This window comes from Ursus maritimus, unplaced genomic scaffold (assembly GCF_017311325.1).
Source record: "Ursus maritimus isolate PB19 unplaced genomic scaffold, ASM1731132v1 scaffold_9, whole genome shotgun sequence".
NCBI lineage: Eukaryota > Metazoa > Chordata > Mammalia > Carnivora > Ursidae > Ursus > Ursus maritimus.
Genome location: NW_024427107.1, coordinates 10,656,294 through 10,666,760, shown reverse-complemented (window position 1 = coordinate 10,666,760; position 10,467 = coordinate 10,656,294).

Genomic DNA, 10,467 nt, shown 5'->3' with positions numbered 1-10,467 from the left:
GTATGATTCAGCTATCATGTTTCTTGGTATTTACTCAAAGGAGTTGAAACATAAAAACCTACGCACTGCTGTTTATAGCAGCTGTATTCATATTTGCCAAAATTTGGAAGCAACACAAGATGTCCTTCAGTAGATGAATGGATGAATAAACTGTGGCATATCCAAACAGTGGAATACCATTCAGCACTAAAAAGAAATGAGCTTTTCAAGCCATGAAAAGACATGGAGGAACCTCAAATACATATTACTAAGTGAAAGAAGTCAATCTGAAAAGGCTACATACTGTACGTCATTCTGGAAAAGGAAAAACTATGGAGACAGTAAAAAGATCAGTGGCTTCCAGGGGGGTTGGGAGATGAATCCTTGGAGCATAGAGGGTTTGGAAGGCAGTAAAAATACTCTGTGTGATGCTATAATGGTAGAGACATGTCATTACACATTTGTCCAAACCCATAGAACGTACAACACCAAGAGTGACCCCTAATGTACACTATGGACCTCAGGTGATTATGATGTGTCAATGGAAGATCATCAATTGTAACAAATGTGTTGGGGAAGTTGATAATGGGGAAGCTATGCATATGCAGGGCAGGGGGTATGTGGGAAATTCCTTCCCTTAATTCCACTGTGAACCTTGTGAAACTTCTTCAAATAAATAAATAAATAAAATCTTAGTAAAAAGGAAAGAAACTACAGTTGTGAACTCAACAATTAGTTCCTTTAAAATTGATTTTACAAATGGCACCTTTTCTGATCATCAACACATGCACGTTTGTTGTTTCAAGAAGGAAATAAAATCATGTTCTGTTTATTAACGATTAGAAATATTCTTTCAGTCTCTCTCCCATCCAACAGTTTTTGAATGTTATTAGATTTATAGGTTTATAGTAGGGGTATCTGATTTTTTTAATAAAACAAAAATACCATAAGCTATATCTCAAAGAATGTGCCCTGAATGGCCAGTCACTGAAGGGTTGTGGGAGAGTTGGGAGACCTTAGGATTTGGTGTGCTGGGTTCAGATCTATCACTCCCACAGTGAACAGATGTAGCAACTTGAACAAAACACTTTACTTCCTCAGGTCTCCATTGTCTCATCTGTATATTGATATTTAATTATGATCATTAATTATAAGAATAACTAATACCTTTTTCAACAACTTTTCTGGTTTGTTATGATCAGATGAGAAAATATAAATTAAAATGCTTTGTAACCTTTAAGTAGCTTGCATACATTTTTCTCTTTATTCCAAAAATCCTGTTATTTCCCAAGATGTTTTTAAATTTCCTCCTTTGGAATTCCTTGGGAAATCCATTTACAAGTTATGTGGGGAAAGATATCTCATTAATTAGTAGCTGGGTTTTATTTTTGACCTAAGCATACACAGCATGTTGACATTACACAGCATGATTATCTATTTTATTAACCATTTCTCCTCTATCAGTCTCCAAAAATCAAACCTACTTCTGAAGACACATTATTTTTCAGCAATGAGAATATAACTAATACGTGAACGTATTCTCCAAAGTAAAAACCATAATTCTGTTTTACTCTATTTTATTTTTAAGAGGGAGGAGTGGGGAGGGGCAGAGGGAGAGGGAGAAAGAATCTTCAGCAGGTGCCATGCTCAGCATGGAGCCCGATGTGGGGCTCGATCTCGCAACCCTGAGATCATGACCTGAGCTGATAGCAGGAGTCCAATGCTTAACTGATGGAGCCACCCGGGCACCCCAAAAGCCACAATTTTAGGTAAAATTTTTCTAATAAATGTTTAACTTCCCAATATTGTGACTTTGGAAAGGAAAGCACTTATGTTGATATACATCCAGGCTTGTTTTTGCCTTTTGTTTGTTTGTTTTTTTAGTGTTTCACATGGTTTTCTGGTTACATCATAATGCAGGCCAATTTATCATTATAATCTTTAAATGTTTTATATCATTTAAACATCACTACTTAAGTTTTACTTCATAACTTGTATGAAATGACAAAGAGAAGGGCACGATAGAACAGATAGGAAAAATCAGAAAAGCACAGAAACTGCACACTTTAAAATGGTTAAGATGCTAAATTTTATATTATATGTTTTTGTCACAATAAAAGACAAATAAAAAAGAAAAACGCAGACATTTAGCTCAGAAGGCAAATTAGTAATTGTGAACGCAAGTCACTGAGCTCTTTTTTAACTAACATTTCATGAAGTAATAAAAAATCTTAAAAGAAGCTAATAATCATATTGCCCTATTCTAATATACCTGTTCTTAAAATGGCATTAATAGGAGCAAACACATAACAGGCAACTAGAGCCCTTTCTCCACCTTCACACCAGACCAAAAATGCAGCCAAATTCAGCAAACAATAGGGATACCAAATGCGTCCTTTAGAACATTTTCGTTACAGGAGGAAGAATGGCCATTTGCTAGAATGCTTGTAAACTGCCTCCCAGAAACTCTCCTGTCCTTTTTCTGATGGTCACACGTGGAATAATTATTCTTAATTTGTAAAGCTGAACATCATTCTGTTGCAAACATAAGTTCCATGATTCTGTTTTGTTTTTTTTCTTTAATCGACAGTTTGTTTTATTGTAAGGCTTCCAGTCAACAATACACTATTAGCAGTTATATTTGGGGGGAGCTAATAATAGTATGTGGATTTTCAACCCCACAGGGATCCTGCCCGGTACCCACCACGCAGTCCAAGGGTTCAACTGTCCATTCGGCTTTCAAACCGCCTGGTTGTATTCTGCGCTGAATCCAGAGTTTTATTTTTTTATTTTTTATTTTTTTAATGTTTTTTTATTATATTATGTTAGTCACCATACAGTACATCCCCGGTTTCCGATGTAAAGTTCGATGATTCATTAGTTGCGTATAACACCCAGTGCACCACGCAATACGTGCCCTCCTTACTACCCATCACCAGTCTATCCCATTCCCCCACCCCCCTCCCCTCTGAGGCCCCCAGTTTGTTTCTCAGAGTCCATAGTCTCTCATGATTCTGTTTTGATGATTAGGTCTTCGCAATCACCAGGAGATTGAAGGGATGCAAATGCTGCAGATGGATGTGTCATAATAGCTTTCAGCCACCAGAAGGAGCTCTAAAACAGACCGCGGGGAAGTGTTAGACCTGCTGGCAAAGAGCGGGAAATAATCTATGGTCTACAGATGGAGAGTTTAAACCACATTAAAACTTAATAAAGGATTACAAAGTGGCTGAGGGAATTATAACACTAAAAAGTCTTCAGAAGACAGAATACAAGTGCCTGAAGGCATTAGGTTGGTACTGTATTTTTGTGGGTTTTTTTGAGAGAGGAAAAAAAATACGCAAGAAATATTGATTCAATTAGTGAAACCAAACAAGCCATGAGATTGTAAATGAGAGTAAACTGACACAGGGTTTCTCAGCCCCTCCATCTGCCGGAACATTCCTTTCAGTGGAGTTGGCCTGATGCGTGAGCTTTGGAGGATGTTTCGAAAGATGCCAAAAGTGTCCCTTCATCAGACAGCTCTCTTCTGATTAATCCCTAGCACCTAAAATTCCTCAGATTCACATCTTACCTTAAGATCTTTCAGCTTTGTTACGTTTATCATTCTTACATGTTTAATTGTGCTAAGGCTTCATCTCAACGCGGATGGCTAATATTGATGATTGGCAATATTTAGTTTAAACACCATAATCTTTTACTATACATCATCCTGTGGTGTGAAGGTAAGGCTTTGAGGGTTAACTTGATGATGACTTTTAATTATGGGGAGAAGACCAGGTGTGCAAAGCATTGTCTGTAGCCAGCAGAATATTGTATCGGGAAATCTGCCAAGCCCAACCGTGGGCACCTGGGAAAAAAGAACAAAAACTGCGAAGAAGCATAAAGATTGTAACAAACTCCCTATATTGACTTGCTAGTGCTCTCATAACAAAGCACCAGAGACTGGAAGGCTTAACCAACAGAAATTTCTCCTCTCACCATTCTAAAGACTGTAAGTTCAAGGTCAAGGAGTCAGCAGAGTTGGTTTCTTCTGGCCATCTCCTCCCTGTGTCTGCACACATACACGTCTGTGCCCAAATGTCCTCTTCTTGTAAGGACAGCAGTCCTGCTGGATTAGGGTCCACCCTGATGACCTCAGACTTCATTTTAACTAAATTACCTCTCGACAGACCCTGTCTCCAAACATGGTCACATTCTGAAGTACTGAGGGTTAGAATCTCAACATATGAATTTGAGGGGGGACACAATTCAGTACATAACAGTGTCCTTCTTCCCCCATGTTGCCCATCCTTCTTAAAACTCCACAGTGCCAGGGCACCTGGGTGGCTCAGTTGGTTAAGTGTCCAACTCTTTTTTTTTTTTTAAGATTTTATTTATTTATTTGACAGAGATAGAGACAGCCAGCAAGAGAGGGAACACAAGCAGGGGGAGTGGGAGAGGAAAAAGCAGGCTCATAGCGGAGGAGCCTGATGTGGGGCTTGATCCCATAACACCGGGATCACGCCCTGAGCCGAAGGCAGACGCTTAATTGCTGTGCCACCCAGGCGCCCTAAGTGTCCAACTCTTGATTTCAGCTCAGGGTCATGGGTTTGAGCTCTACTTTAAAAAAAAAAAAAAAAAAAAGACAAAAAAAACCAAAACAAAATGAATAAACTCCACAGTGCCGTGGGCTGGCCAAGAAGCAGTGGAGAGGGCCTAAGTTTTGTAGTTAAGCCTATAACAAAACGCCAGCTTCACCATTGCCTAGTAGTGTGACCTAGGGAAATGATTCAGCCTCTCAGTCTTAGTTTCCTCATTTGTAAAATAAAACTAGAAATACCTTCCTCATCAGGCAGTGACAAAAGTGGAAAGAGATGATTAATGTGAAAACATGGACACAGCCTCTCTCACATATAGGCGGAAGCCCTTGTCAGGATTTCACTGCCCTAGAGAGATGACCCCCCAATCCTTTGCAGAGCCGATGAGATCCTGTGTGACCTGACTCCCTTTTGTCAGCAGAGCCTTTCTGAGGTAAGAAGGGCCTGAGCCACGTAGAATTTTTGATGCCTCTGACAGAAAAGAACCACCCCTTCCAAATTAAAACAAAGAATCAGAAACCATTATGTGTTTTCAAATGTTTATTTAATAAACCAATTGAAACATTCACAAATAGTATGATTGTATACACAACCTCAACTGGAAATGAGATCAGGAATCTAAATTGGAGGCTGTTAGGAACTTTCGCCCCACGTCTAAGCACCTCACAGAGTCTGTGCTCCTGCAACTCTGGCTTTCTTTCACTTTGCCAGCCTCCTGTCTGCTCCAGGCACTATCCTCACCACACCGGACAACAGATCTCTCCAATAGAGACTCCAGCGGCAGTTCCTGAAGAAAGGCTTCCGCCATGCCTGCAGCCATCTCCCCTGTGTGTCAGTGTGTCACCCACACAATTTCAGTCAAGCCACATGATCCCACGGAGGCTCGGTACTTAATCTTTTTGGCAGTGACCACAATGATAATGAAATAATTCACTCCAGAATTGGTTGTTTAATCTCCATCTCTCCTGCTAGAATGTAGGCTCCCTGCAAATTGGAACTTCATCTGTCTTGTTCAACTGTCTAGCCCCAGAGTCCGGGGAAGGGCCTTGTCTATGCAGGTGCTCACTACCTCTACCTGAGTCGATCAATAAGTGAACTTAAGGTGAATGTAACTGTTCAGGACTTGGTCTTCTGTATATAGACTTGATTTTCTCAACTACAAATGTCAAGCTATATCCACCTCCATTAGCCAAAAATAATCCCTTCAAGACTCCAATGCCCTCATTATATCTATTTATCCACATATATCATTTACTGTAAGAACAGACGGTTGTGATGACTGGAGAGAGGGATAAAATACCACCAATGATGCAGTTGGCGTAACTCGGTAGTCACTAATAATAAAGCCTTCTGGAAATTATATCATTCAAAGCATGTCATCTTTTAGCATCTGTTGGAAGATGAAATCTGCGGATGAAAACATGTTCCTGGTACAGTTTTCTTTTGATGGTTTCATTTTCACAGTGGTAAACTTGAGCATCAGGAAGATATATATCTATCTGTCCATTTTTATGAAAAATATGTATTTATGAACAAAGAAACACCAAGCTGCTGGAAACACAATTGCCATAGGACAGTGTTTTACTCTGGTTCTCAGAGCCCACCATCCAGTCTGTAGGCAGAACATGTCCTCCACATCCTTTTTTAAACCCAGATAGCTCACACAGATGAACTGGGAGCCCCGGGCCAGTCCTATGTAGAGCCCAAACAAGTGGCTACCCCCATTCTGCACCAGTTGCTGTGTGAGTACCAGTTACAAACCATAACGGAAGCAAAACAAAGATAATTCCATAATTTTCAACTGCTCAAATGTAACTTTACTAAAACTTAAAATTTAGAAACTGGCATATACCAACATAAGAAAAAGAGACAGCCTGGCCTCTGTGGTAACATGACTCTAGAATTATCTGCAGCCAGCTTAAACAAAGAGGGGAAAAAGAAAGGATGCAAGACATGGCCCACTCATTCTTTCAACAAATGTTGACTCTGAGCCCACGACATGCCGGGCACTGTCCTAGGCATGGCAGTGAAAACATGGCCCCACTGCCCCAGACCACACACCACAGCGGAGAGTGGCCAGGGAGTCCCTGGAGCCATCACAGAGCTCTCTCCTAGCTGCCACCCAAGAGAATCAGGTCACCCAAACTCACTCCTTTCCTCTCCCCGCGTTGCGGGTAGCTCAGAAGTTTGCTGCAGTAGCAATATTTTCCTGTCCTCAACAAAATCGTTATCTCCTTCCCCCGAACTTGCACATCACCCTCTTGTTTATCTCATTTAGTGGTATCATCACCCACTCCAGTACATTCTGTAAAGATTTTGTCTCCTTTCTAGCTAGTCTCCACTTGCCCTGAGTTACCTTTATAAAATATAGGATTGGGCATTCTCTTGACTCTGCTTTCCAATCCAAAGCTGCATCCAGGCTCTCCACAGCCCATTGCTCAAAATCTAAACTCTCCATCACTCCTGCATCGACTCCCACAAGTTCCTCCCGCCTCCTGCTCCAGACCTTTTCACCTCCCATATGCTAGCTACTCAGAACTTCTCGCTGTTGCCCAAACAGGCCACCATCTTTCATGGTCTGTCTTTTTAATCTCCCTCTGTGTTTCCCTTGACTAAGATACCTTCCTCTCCTTCTTGAGCTCCAGAAATCCCATTTGTTTTAAGGTCTAACCCCTTCTGGAACTAGCTGGCAACAGGAAATTGCTGCTGCTTCTGGGCCCCTGCAATCCTTTGTCCATACCTCCGTTGTAGCACTTATAATGCTGCTTCTATTTAATGGTGTGCGTGTCTATTTGCTCAGCTAGGTTATAAATTCTTTGAAGACGAACCACCATTTATTCTTATCTCTATATTTCCAATATCTGGCTTTAGGTTTTAGAGCAATGTGTGATGCAGAGTAAGTAAACTACAGTGATTCTTGAATTAGGTCCTTTGTGCTTACAGATACTTGAGGTGTTGGAATTGACAGAGGTCTGGGGTATTTATACCAACATGGCTAAGCCTAGTGCTCTTCATGCAGTATGGAATTATAAATGCAGGTTTAAATTACTGGTTTAATGTAATAACACATGTGTGGACACTTGTTTACATTGGGGTTCTTTGGTTGCAAGCCAAAAACTGGACATTAAGGCTCTGGTTACCTTAAGCAAAAAAGAAAGTTTTCTAGAAAGTTGTCAGGAGTACTGAGAATCAATGGGCAGGCTGGAAGAGCAGGGTTTTTATGGGCAAGAACCCAGGTAGCTCAGGGACTAGTGAACAAGAGCAGCAGGAATGAAGTGGCAGCAAGACCAACTTTTCCTAGTTAGTGCTGCTAGAATAAATCAATTCAGTCATCCTCAGTCTGTATTCCACTCGGAATTTAAGTTTCACGGCAAGTGCATCAAGCTTGGGTTATGTGTCCAGCCATTAGCTTGGTGAGGAAAGGACATTTGACTGACAAAAACTGCCCCCAGATTAAACTCAACAGGAGATAAAATAATCCTCGAAAGAAATTTTTTAAAGGATTTTATTTCTTTATTTGACAGAAAGAGAGAGAGCACAAGTAGGGGGAGCAGCAGGCAGAGGGAGAAGGAAAATCAGGCTCCTCACTGAGCAGGGAGCCTGGTGCGGGACTCGCTTCCAGGAACCTGGGATCATGACCTGAGGGGAAGGTAGACGCTTAACTGACTGAGCCATCCGGCGCCCCACTCAAAAGGAAATGGATAGTGGTCTATGAGAAAGAGGCAGGGGTGCTGGTTGCCAAAAAGCTACCACTGGTCTTCTACGCTTGTGTCTAAAATTAATTTTAGTTCAGCACTGTAACAATTGTACAATATGATCATTATTAAACCATATTACTTTTCACCTATAGCCTGTCGCTAAGAGAAAATAGACCCTTAATTGAATTTTGAAACAGCTTTTGTATTTCTTCTAAGCTACTAACTTACGAGGCACTGGATATGCCATGATAGGAAGTAAGCGAATGAGTACTAAAATAAATGGCTGGTGGTGTGGCAACATCAGTAAGTTCTAGCCATCATCATCCATCTGGATACCCATTGATTCGTTATCGTTGTGGTGGAAGCGTGTGTCGCCATGGAATACTTTGACAGCCCTTCTGGACCAGTCCTATGTTACAGCCCATTTAGCTCCTGCGTGTAGCTAGCGGAGCCTGTGTGTTGAGGGAGTCGTTGGCTCAATTAACTGGCATTAAAGTACCGTACCTCTAGAATCATAATCAGGGAAACATGATCATTTACGCCCGAAAATATCTGAAACATTTTCCCTGCTGGGTAGAGAGGGAAAATTAAATTACATGAAATAAACTCCCAGTTCTCCATATGTGAACTCTCCACATTACAGATTGCCAGTTCGAGAGCTGCCGATTTGTCGCTATGGCCATGACCATGACCCAGCTGGTCTCTGACGTGCAGCTGAGAAATTATATGGCTCAGAAATGTGTTTTCTCTGGTTATTTGCATTGACGGTGTACTTTATAGAAACTACAAGAATAAAGAATGTTTCTTAAACTTGAGGTTTTATTTAAATGGACAGATTATTCTTCTTGTTTCAAATATCCCTTCAACCCCGTTAGAGAGTCCAGTCTTTCTATAATCCTGTTTATCACCAAGTTTCTTAGGGGCTATTTTCTCTTGAGTGATTCCCAAAGTCTTACCTTCTTATGTCAATTTTCATTCATCCCCCCACCCTTACTTTTTAATAAAGTATCATTTTCTCTGATAGCGAAGGACCAAAATGTCCTTCATACTTTGCATTTTTATTACTTATGGGACAAGAAAATCTCTTTTGTATTAATGAAACTCGTTTATAATTCAGTTTATCGCACCAACCAGAAATCTTAGTAGTCATGTGGGTAACTGGTACCATCTTTGGAGCTAAGATGTTTTTAACCCTTCCTGAAATGACAAGCATGTCAAAAAATAGGACATCTCTAGCTAACAATTTTTGCAATCTCTCTGTCAGAAGCTGTTAGGTTCTAGAACTTGCTGATGGTTTTGTTTACTTAGTAGTTTTCAAACTTTTTGTCTACCGAACCCATTACGCTTTTAAAAATTATTGAGAACATTTGTTTATGTGGGTTATAGCTATTGATATCTACCACATCAGAAATTAATAGTGAGGAGTTTTAAAAATATCTTAAAAGGACAATGACAAACTCATTACCTGTGAATATAAATAATATATTCACAAAAAACATGTTTTTAAAATAAAATAAATTAGGAGAACTGGTTTTGTTTTGTATTTTGGCTATTCCTTTAATATCTGGCTTCATAGAGCAAAATTGGATTCCCACAATTAATGCATGTGATACGTTGTTTGGTTGAAGTATACGAAGAAAATCTAATCTCACAGGGATGTGTAGTTAGAAAAGGGAAGACTCTTTAATAGCTTTCTTGTGTAATTAAATATTCTTCTTTGGTACTATATTGGAACTCAACAAGTGACAACTTTTAAAAGAATGGTTGAACATGGAAACCAAAACCATAAGTGAACCAAAGTGAGCTTTTCTTCCCTTTGTTACATGAAAATCCATCATTCTATCTCCCACTCTGAATGGATCTTTTACACTATAAAAGATTGTGTAACTTCCAAATGCTGACAGATTTCATTATTACAATGTCAAAAAAAGTCACAGTTGCTAATATCCTCCCTGATTTCATCAAGAACATTCTTCTGAATATTAGGAAACTATCAAGGTAATGGCTTTATACAAAGGTTTTTAAAAATTCTAATTTTTGCTTCAAAGATGTGTGTGTGTGTGTGTGTGTGTGTGTGTGTGCACGAGCGTGTGCGCGTAGAGTACTTAAAAAGAGAATTTCTTATTGACTGGAAAATTTACTCATGGGTCATGATTTCTGGTATGAATGACCTTTGAACCAGATCTTTCTGTAGGCAAATCATTTTTTTC